Source organism: Falco biarmicus, chromosome 4 (assembly GCF_023638135.1).
Source record: "Falco biarmicus isolate bFalBia1 chromosome 4, bFalBia1.pri, whole genome shotgun sequence".
NCBI classification, from domain to species: Eukaryota; Metazoa; Chordata; class Aves; order Falconiformes; family Falconidae; genus Falco; species Falco biarmicus.
The window spans coordinates 99,625,086-99,635,896 of record NC_079291.1 but is presented as its reverse complement, the minus strand read 5'-3'; the positions used below and the strand labels follow the sequence as shown (position 1 = coordinate 99,635,896).

At 50.4% G+C, this 10,811-nt stretch overlaps 1 protein-coding gene across 3 annotated transcripts in view; it reads left to right on the top strand.

The window, feature by feature from the left end:
- The first annotated feature begins 1,315 nt into the window (after positions 1-1,315).
- The window catches only part of PLXNB1 (plexin B1), an 82,600-nt gene continuing 73,104 nt past the window's right edge, over positions 1,316-10,811 (top strand). For 2 of the 3 annotated variants that reach the window (XM_056337272.1, XM_056337269.1), the window contains exon 1: positions 1,316-1,401. The gene's annotated coding sequence lies outside the window, so the exon portion shown is untranslated. The remainder of the gene's footprint in view (positions 1,402-10,811) is intronic. The other variant, XM_056337270.1, reaches the window with a different exon arrangement.

Sequence of the window (10,811 nt, the reverse complement as noted above, 5' to 3'; positions counted from 1 at the left end):
AGCAGGCAAATGTCCGTTGGGCTGTGTAATTGTATTCAGAATATACAGTCAGTCACTGCATGTATAGCAAGTCACTTGTTGGGCTAACTGTACATTTGCTGATCAACGACACAACAGAGTCCAGCACATCTGGGGAACACAGAAGTTACAGTGTGAGCAAGAAAAATGGGAGCTTTACTTCTGTCCCTCTGCAGAGCTGTTACTGACAGAACTTACCCCTAATTCAGAGAGGGGATTTTATGCAGTCAGTTCTCTGGGGCAAGAAATGCCTCTGTCTCTTACACAGAGCACCAGCCTCCGCTCTTCTCATGACTGGAGCTTCCAGCTTCACAGGAATAAAAATCACAAAACCAGCAGTCAGTTTACATTACATGTATCGCTTCAGGCATTTCTACTTTATGATGCTTTTGCATCCACTGACTTTCAGCCGGAATGGTATGCCCTTTGCTCTTTTATAACTGGAGACAGCGATGCTTTCGCCACATTCTTGAATCTTGCTGATGCCCTGGCTCCCACGTGACCTGCAAAGGGGAGCTGGGTGGGCTGTGTCTCAGCCACCCACCACCGTGTGTGCACAGGATGATTTCCCAGTAAGCAGAAACTGGGGTTGCTGTCGGATTTTGCTCCCTGTGACCGCGCACGCCGCGTCGCCGCCGATCCCTGCTCGCTCTCGCCCCTTGGCCCAGGCCAGCTGAGCGAGTGCCCGGGGCACGTGGCCATGAAATACCAGCCAGAAGCAAAACGCTGCGGTTTCTTCCAGAGCACTCGGTTTGAGGGCCAGGGGCCGCAGCCGCCCCCGTGGCAGCGGGTCGCCCTGCGGGCCGGCTGGCACCCGCCACTCGCTCTGGCGGCAGCGGCCCGCCTGCCCGCAGGTCCCTCGCAGGGCCTCGCAAGGCGGCGGCTTCGCGGTGCCCCGTGAAGCGCGGAGGCTCGTTGTGGCGAGGCGACAGAAGCCCCTTGTCGGCTAGGCGGCCGGGCTGCCGCGCCTGGGGCTGGGTGGCGGCCCGGTGGCGGCCCGGTGGCGGCAGACCCCAGCGCGGGGCCGGGGCGCTGCAGTGGGGAGGCGGCCGCGGCGCGCAGGGGGCCACGGGCCACGCCCCGCCGGCGGCAGCCAATGGGGTCTCGCCGCTGGCCGCGAGCGTGGGGGCCCGGCAGCCGGCCTCCGCTGGGACCCCGCGGGGGCGGGGCGGGACGGCCTAGAAGGCGTGGCCCCGGAGGGAGACCGGCTGCTATTGGAGGAGCGCGGCTGGGGGCCGTGGCGGAGGGGGGGCACCGTGCCCCGCGGGGCGTGGCCGGCGCGCGGCGCGGAGGGGGCGGGGCCGGGGCCGTGGCTCCGCGGCTCGGTGCGGGCAGCGCTCCTCGGCGGCGGCGCGGCGGGGAGCGGGGTGGCCGCCGCGGCAGGTGAGGGGCGGCGGGGGACGGGAGGTCCGCGGCGGGGGGCGGGAGGAGGGTGGCCGCGGGCTGCCGTCCGCCGCCGTGCCCGGCCCGGGGGGGGGGCGCTGGTGGGGGTCAGCGGCCGGCGGCAGGTGCCGCCCGGGGGCCGCGCTTTGTCTCCGCGTGGGGGGATGGGCGCGGCCCCTCTGGAGCGGCGGGGCCGGGCCGCGGTCCGGCGGCGCGGAGCGAGCCGGGGGGCTCCGGGGGCTGGGTGCCCCCCTCCCCGCACGCACACACGGGCGCCCCGCCGAGCCGACTCCGCTGGGCCGGTCGGGTGTCGCGGCCCCACGGTCGGGGGAGGAGCGGGGGCCGGCCGGGCGAGCCCCTCCGCCGGGCGGCCGGCGGCGCGGGGCCGCGGCTGGGCGGGCGCGGCGGGTGCGTCCACCGCGACCTTGGCAGCACTGGGGGCGCCGGGCGGGGGGTGCTGCCCGGCCCCGGGGGCGCGCTGGGGCCGCCGTGCCTCCGGGAAGCGGCGGTGGCGGGGCCGCTCCGTGCCGGGAGCCGGCGCCTTGTGCCGGGCGGGCGTTTGGCAGCCGCGGCGGTGTAAAGACCCGGCGCGGGACGCGGGAGAAGCGCCGTGTGAACCGCCAGCGGTGCTGGGGCCGGGGCTGTGACCGGGCTGTCACCTGTGTCCTGTGGGTGCAGCCTTCAGGTTTGGTGCGGGTGCCGCTTTCGGAGGATGATAAGAATTTTCCAGTGCAGGAAAGAGCCAGGGGCTGTGTTACTTGGGGAGCTCAAGGTAACTTCTCAATCCTTCTGCTGATTAGAAGGACTGTCTTCAGGGACCAGCCCTGTTCCAGGGCTTGGAGGGCCAGCTGCGAGCAGTGGGGCAGCAAGCAGGGGCTGAAGCCAGGCAACGTTTAAAAAAAAAACAATAGTTACAAGGCAGTGTCATCGTATTCCTGAAACTTCAACCTCAGAGGCAGCAATAACGTCCTCTACAGCAAGCACAGTTGCTTAATAATTAAAGCTGTTTTGCTAACTTACGCATGCCTTTAGATTATTAACCTAGGGGAGGCTAAGTTGTCTGCCTTCTTCAATCTGTTCAACACTTTTTCCAGCAACAGTAAAAAAACCAAACGGAACTGTTAGAAGGTGGCTTTCTGTCAAATACAATACCTTTAACTTCTGGAAGGCCACGTGTTCACCTCTTTCCCCTCAGCATTGATTTCACTGTCTGTACTGAAACTGAGTAGTGAAGTCCTGTAGCTCTGGAGATCTCGTTTTCCACCTTGAACACATTCCTTTTAAACAGTTTGCAGCAAGTGTTTGGGCCCCCTATGCAGGTGTGTTTTCTGTTACATCAGTGCAACTTGAGATCTTTCTTTTCTCAAATCTAAACTTTCTATGACTGCTGCTTTATCTCAGGGCAGCAGTCTGGAACAGGAGTAGTCCTGAGAGAATTACCTGGACGGCTGCTGTAGTTATAAAGGAAGGGGCTACGATCCTGAGTGTTGTAAAACAGCAGGGTCTGTATTTAACTAAACAAGTGCCTTGTTCTGTATAAGGTGGAGTGTTGAATGTGGCCTGCTCGTTTCTGGTCTCACTTTTTGAAGGGAGGTCGCAGGAGTCTTGCATTATGTCTTGTGTGTAAAATGCAGAATTTGATGAGCATGACATTAGTGATGTGTCTGTGACATTGGGAGCTAAGCCAGTGATGGAGGCGTTTGCCCTGATTCAGGAGGCAGCTGATGCACTGGGCTTTTGTACTACGTGGTTTTGCATTCTAATGGAGAAAGTGGTGTTTCCCCTTGATTGTTACAAACCGGGCATGGAATTGCATAGATTTTAATAGGGTCACTTTGAGAGGCCAGGAATGCCTAGCAGAATCCCAGGAGAAGACTGCAAGCGGGTTATGGACAGAGAAGAATCGGGCAGGGAAGGTGACCTGTTAGTAATCTGGTGCTGAGCAGACTATTTCCACGTTCATCCACACCGGTGTGTAGCACAACTGGAATCTGCAAGCCAGGGACTCACCCTGAACTGAGATTTGGCTAGAAAGTATTTAACATAGCATGGTCGTATATGGATTTTTTCTCTTTAAATTTCTTCCAACATGTGAAAAGAGTTAGGTTAGTAATACGATTAACAATATTTAATAAGATTAAAATTACCAGCATAACTCTCTTGAGAAAGGTGGGCACAGACTGTCAGCTGTTGACACTCCTTAATCTCTGCTTTCTCCCGCTTAAGTGCTGTAAAGAGTCTGGGCTCCTGGGTTCTGCTTGCTTTTCGGAAAAGAAGAATTCTGCCCTCGCGTGCTGACAGCTCAGGTACTGCCTTACCTTTCGTGTCCACCAGCATCCTATTCCCAGTGGGGCCAGGGATGTTCCCATATAAGGGCAGAGGGAATAGCTGGCAGAGCTGCATGGAGCGCACGGAGCCGTTCCCTTCGCTTCAGTGCCAGTCTTTGTGCAAAGCGGGGCTGTTTCTGCCAGCGTTGCTGCTGCTGGCACGCTTGGGCTTCCCTAGCAGCGTCAGCAGAGACTGCGAGGACTGAACAAGTCTGGAAAGTATCTGTTGCTGCTGAAGGTGGCCCCGTGTGCCTGGAGAGAGACTGCCTGCCAAATCAGCAATGCCTGTTGTATGTTGGGTGTGCTCTGAAGGAAAAAGCACCCACCCAGGCTGTCTGTGTGTGGGGTGTGTGCTCGCCAGCACTGTCCAACAGGAAAACAAAAGTAATTGCACTTGCTGTCTTCCACTATTGCTGTTTGCTTTCTGGGGTGGTTAATTTAGACAGCAGTGTTGTGTACACGGAGGCATGCTATCTTTTCCAGTAGAAGAAATGCCTTATGTTTTAGTGTCACCTGGGGAGGGAGAACAGCGGATGAGGGGAAGTTCAGGAGAAGGTGAAGCAACCGCTTCCCACAAATGCTCAGTATTTTTTGTGGTAAAAGGTCTCCCTCTGAATCAGTCAGACTCATTTCTCTTCTGTCATCTTCCTCTCTGTCTCAGTCCTTCTTGCTGCCTGTCAAAGCAAACTTACAAGGACTTTGGTTTATCCTCCTCCCGGGCAGCCTCTCCATCAGTTCCTTTTTTGTTTGTTTGTAGCTGTTGTTTCTTTTTTTTTTTTTTTTCTCCTGAAACTTCAAACTGGCTTTTGTAGCCAAGTTCTGAGCAGAACCCTCCCGATCTTGCATAAGGGCATCCTGGAGGAAGATGATAGGGCTTTGATTTATCCCAACTTGCAGGCTGTGCAGGGTGGTAGCAGTCAGAGGAGGCATGAGCCTGCCTGCTTTCTTGTAAGAATTAGCCCTCCAGATACAAGCTAGTTTCAGGAAGCAGGGGTTGGACCAGTGCCCTTCTCGCTTACCTGGATCTTCAGTGAAATGTCTTTGTGCTCTGAGTGCTGGACAGCTGGTGCATTCTACTGACTCTCCTTTGCATTCCCCATAATCTGTTAGAGCCCTGGATTTGATTCACATTTATTTGTGGTTCTCTTGAGTATCTGATTGCAGGATTACTGTATCTGAAAGGATTCATCTTCTGCTGTTCATCAAAACCACAGGAGGGCTGCTTTTGCCTTTATGGGAATGTGCCAGCTGGTCTTTCATTGTGCTGGTATCATTTTTCTTGTCCTATTATTGGAGGTGTCTTTGATGACCTGATGGTTGTGATGATGTCTTTAGAGGAGATTCATATTGATCGTTATTTGAGCGTTGTCTGGTTTGATCTTGGTGCCGGAAGACAATTCTTAGAAAATTCTTGCGTGTGTTTTTCAGGGACAAGCATTTGAGACTTTAAGTGCACGGCCTGGTGGCATGACACTGTTGTTCCAGGAGGCAGAGTAGACACTTAATTCAATTCAGAAAGTAATCTCATGTGTTACACACTGATGAGAGCCAAAAGATCTTCCCCCTTGGCACACTGAGTCTAGGGACCCTGAAAAAATGTTAGAGGATCTAGCTCTCTAGAAGCATATAGGATCGGCTTTCATGCTATAGTGGTAACTATTGTGTGCCCCTGCTTAATAAACTGGCCTGGGTTGTAGCTGCTGGAGCTCAGACTTGCTAAGCTGCAAAGGTGCAAAAACATGAAGCAGGATATTTCGACCTGTACTGACATGCAGCCTTTACTAATGGAAGAACCACAGTGCTTTGGTGTGATCTCTTTAAGGCTCTGCTTTTTCTCTCCAGCTGCTTAAGTAATAAATGCGGAGGACTTGTTTTCACTGCTAATAATTTTTTTTTTAGCCAAGTAGTAACTTAAGATATCTGAGATATTTTGAGGTTGCAGGAAGCAATTTAGGTCTCCTTTTCATTAACTAGAATTAAGTACTGCCTCCCAATGCTGGGGACGGGGGGAGCAGTGAAAAAGAAACAAATGGTGTCAGTTTAGGTGGATTTGATTTTTTTTTTTTTATTGGATCCACTTTTAAACTATTTCTAATATCCTGAATTTAATGTTAGAAATTCACTTCTAAATCTTACTGGCCACTCCCAAGAAAGCAAAAGGCAGGGGGGTGGGGGGTGGCAGGTGAAATAGAAAGGAACTTTGTGGTAGCATGATCTGATAGGAAGATTTTAGGTGTCGATCAAAATGTGAGGTGAATCTTCAAACGATATAGATCCTAAGGAAATTCCCAGATATCGGGGTCTAATGGGATGTGAACTGCAGTTATTTGCTTGCAGTATGAACACTGCAAATACTGTGAGGATGCTTCTCCTGTGCCTGGCAAATGTGAGATTTTTGCATTGCTTTTGGCTTTGAAGTTCAGCTACGGAAGAGCATGGAACTGGTGGGTTGAGTTTCCCCCGTCTCTCTACTCTGCACCAGTGCTGCTGCTTCCAAAATTCCTGCAACTTTACAGCTACTGCCTTGTAGGAAATGATAATTCATTTCCCTTCTTGAAGTATGGGAACGTTGTGATTTTTATCTTGCTACTTGTATCTGTTCCCCTTTTGTCTCGTGGGGAAAGTCTCTGGTCCCTATGTCATTGGGGCTGTAGGTGGAATGATCTTTGTTCCTCGTGGCAGCTTAGCTAGGCTGGTTCTGTATTGGGCGCTGGAGTTTAGGAATTGCAAGACCACTTGCTCTAAATACCCACCTAGAATTTGTGGTGAGCCATCGGGGTACACAGCTGTAAGGTATCAACTAAATAGAGTGCTGTTGTTAACAAGCTGTGTATCTGCAGGTGCAGAGAATTTCAAGTCATCACCATTCTCATTCTTTTTTGCAGTTTTCCATAATTCTGAATTTAAAGGCAGTGCTGCCTTTGGAGCTTCTGGGTTTCAGTGAAAAAACATGCATGTCAGCTTATTGCAGCATAATTTAGCATTGCCTGTCAGCTGAGTTGCAGTGATGGGATTCATGCTGCTGCTGAAGTTATCACAAGCAGAATGTGGTCTTTTCTTGCATCCTGCCCTTCCTTGCAGCTCTGCTGTGGCAGGAGGGTAGTTGTACCTGGGATTGTGCAGGTGGGGGAAGCTGATTGTATTCAAGCATTTGTCCATGCTGATGAAACTAGTTTTCTGACCAAATTGCATGTCGTTCTGTAAATAGAATGGGTATATTTGACAACTTGTCCTATTATGATAATTGCGAAAATTACTACATAGAAGTAGTGTTTTCAGCTTAAAGTTTCTACCCTTTTGTGCCTATTTTAAAATCATTTTTGTTTCAATCTCTGTTTTTTTAGCTCTCCTATACCGTACCATTTCACATTTTGGTTAGGTGGCCTCCCAGATTTACCTTAAGAACTGAGTGCAGCCTGTTTCCACCCTCTGGTCCAGACTCCTGGATACTGTGCTCTTGAAATCCCTCTGCCATGCCCCTGACATGGCCATGTCCCTGTCCTCCTGTGTGAGCCTGTGAGGAGTTCCTGGGCTCTCTAATCTCCATAAAGAAATGCCAACCTCTGTGAACACCTGGCCAAACAAATGCTTAAGAAGATGCTCCTGACAGTGCCCTGCAAGTGCTCTGTGCTTGGGTGGAAGTTCTTCAGACAACAAAAATTTAAAGCACAGGAACCAGGGCTTCAGAGGTGCTCTTGCCAGACCAGACATTGTCAGATAGAATCATAGAACGGTCTGGGTTGGAAGGGACCTTGAAGATCACCTAGTTCCAACCCTCTTGCTATGAGCAGGGACACCTTCCACTAGACCAGATTGCTGAAAGCCCCATCCAGCCTGGCCTTGAACACTTCCAGGGGGGTGGTATCCACAGCTTCTCTGGGCAACCTGTTCCAGTGTCTCACCACCCTCACAGTAAAGAATTTATTTCTAATATCACTCCAGGACCTTCTCTTCTCCAAGCTGAACAACCCTGACTCCCTCAGCCTGTCTTCACAGGAGACACATAATGTTAGCATTGAAGTTGGTGTAGGGTTTTGGACAGCGTGGAGTTAATGTCCATGGAGCAACTCTCTAGCACTTTCAGCTTTGATCCCAAGACTTTTTGCATCAGACTAACCTTCTTAAAATGCTGCATAGAGCAACTCTGTTGGTGAATTACCTAATAGCAAATTACCATATGTGAGAGCATTTGGTAACGCTTCAGGGATCATCCGTCTGCTGTCTTCCACACAGCAGAGTCATGAGCTCTTCTCACCTGTCCTGTGCTGTCTCCTACCTTCAGTGTAGCCAAAAAATGTATGTGCTGGAGATCTCTAGTCCAAGAGCATTTCCCGGACTTCTGAATCCCACAGCCGTCAATATTCTGATCTGTTTTTGCATACTGCTCAACTCTTGCATACAGATTGCAGTCCATTACTGAATGATTCTGTCCAAGAGAATGGTAAAACAGGTGTGCAGCTGAATTAAGTGCTTGGGAGCTATGTGTGCCACTGTGAGAAATAGAGAACTAGTAACCGAGGGGCTCTATTTGCCAAATCTTTTCAGCTAGTTCAGCATTTTGAGAGAAATTGCTGAAATGAGACTGCAGAGATGCTGAAGGACCTAGGGACACTTATGTATTGAGTTTAATAGTATACATGTGATTGAGCATTCTGTCAAATTGTGACCTCAAAAATAGTTAAATTATTTGGAAATTTATAAAATGCCAATAATCTTAATGTCACTGTGACATCTTGCCTTTCTTGGGCATTTCTGTTAAGGCATTTGTGCACTTACGTTCTGATCCTTAGCTCAGCTGAAACATGTTGGATTACTCTTCACATCAACCTGCAACTGCTGAGAGAAATTTAAGGCAAGGATTGTAAGGGCTCTTTGCTGTTTGGCCTGCATGTCAGTGCAGCTTTCTTGTGGCTACAGTGAAGAGGTGTGGTTCCCTCACAGGACTATGCCTTCTGGGGGACTGCTGTTGCTCCAACGGGTAGCACTGACTCTTAGGGTTTGCTTCCTTGATGTAATTTTTTCTGTCATTTTAGGATTTGTAACTAGAAATTGTTTTCCAGAAGCGTGACAGCCAACAGAGCTGCGTGTACAATTACAAAATGGCCCTGGGTGTCTGCTACCAGCTTGTCCTCTTGGCAGCACAGGCAAAATTTGAATTGGCAAGAAGGCAGAGCAGTCCCTGTGGCACTGCCATCCTGGAGTGACTCAGTATGCTGAGCTCCTTGGCCACAGTAACAGGCAGTTGGAGTCCCGGTGCTGGAGTGTCTGTTGTGCTCCATGCCCAGCAGTGCTGAGATGATGTAGAGCGAAAGAAAAAGGAGCAGTGAGGTAGAGCAGCTGTCCTGCAAATGCTGTTCTTGGCCTCTGCATTACCGAGAGGGCAGCTACCTGCAAGGTTGCTCGCCACAGCAGCAGAGACTGGGAGCAGGGGCTGTGTGTGCTGGCAGTACGGCCATATGAGCAGCTGCACAGGAACAGATGAAAGAGCCATTTAGCCTGTTTTGCTTTTTCTGGGCTTGGGACAGTCATGTCTCTGTCCTTATAGTGCCCAAGTCACCATGGCCCCTTCGTTCTCAACGCTGAACTGTTCTGCAGGGGAAGTGAAAGCCTGTGTCAGTAGCCTCAGTAACCAGCTCAGCCGCAGAGTGCCACGAACTTAAAGGCTTCTGGGGTAGTTCTGACAACTGTGCTTTCTGGCTTATTGTGTTTTAAAACCATTCCAGTGAGGTGTAGTAACGGTACTGTGTTCTAGATGCTTGAACTTTGAGCATTTTCTGTCCACAAAACACAGAAGGCTTGCTTGCCAGCAACAATTGCAAATAATCATGTTGTTGCATTGTGGTACCAAGGCCTATATGTACAGGGTGGTGGCATCATGAAGCTTTCCTTAAAGATCTGTATTCATACTGGGTACTGTTCCATAATGCATAACTAGGCTTCACAACACTGAGGACAGCTGTCTCTGCTTAAGTCTGTGAATGGAAGTTGTAAAGAGGAGGCAAGCTGATGGCCGTATTGCAGACTCATGTTATTTTGGAGCTAACCATTCAAATACATCTACAGTATCACACCATCACAGACCTGCTATAGCAACAGCTCTTGCAGTGGATCTATGAATGCCAAACTCATTAGCTACAGACAAGTAACATCTAAACAGCGTCTGCCTTCCAGATGATGACGGTGATGGGCATCCTGCTGGGAAGAACTTGTATGCTGACGTTCTGCTCCTGCAGCCATGAGACACAAACATTTATGGTTAAGTAGTTTTGCAGTTTTCTATTCTGTTGCTGATGGAAGGTTTGTGTCTGACACAGGTGGTTAGCAGCAATGTGCAAGTCCCAGGATGCTGTAGCACTGAGCGGAGCTGTTATAGGAGAATGACCTGCACTTGCAGCTCTGAGGTTCCATCCTTTTCCTTTGCCTGTATTGCCTCCTGAATGTTTGAAAGCCATTGGGCTGTGCATCTGTTTACCATCCTCCCAGTGCTGCCAGCACAGTGTAATCCTAGCGGGTGCTGCAGTAACAATGACAGCCTCAGTGTTCTCTGCGAGCTGCCAGAGCCTGTTGGATCATCAAAACAAATATGGCACCTGGCTGTTCAGCTCTAGCATTGTAATCTGCATCCCCAAGTGCACCATGTAGGAAGTACCAGAAGGCATAAGGTCTTAATGATGGAACTTCGCCCAAAGTGCAATGTGTTTAATTTAAGCAGGTAGAAATCGTATGTATGCAGTGATTCACGAGGGAAATGGTTTCAGCCAATATGAACACATGGAGCAGCCTTGTTGTTCCATTGTAATGAAGAATACATCTCGGAAAACTCTTCTCTGTGTAGAGACAGCCTTAAACTTTTTGTGCTTATGAAACTGTTCTCTCTACTGGGAACCATCCTCTGCGATGCTGCTTCACTTGGCTGCAATAGAACTGTTAGTCTACAAATAGTCTACAGTCTACTGATTTCTTTACCCCACTCAGTGACCTATAGGAAGATCTGAGTCTTGGGTTTGTCTTCAGGCTGTTCTTCTGTATATGCTGTAAGAAGTCTTGTCCCTTTGGCCTGTTTGGTACAGAAAGGTGGAAAGC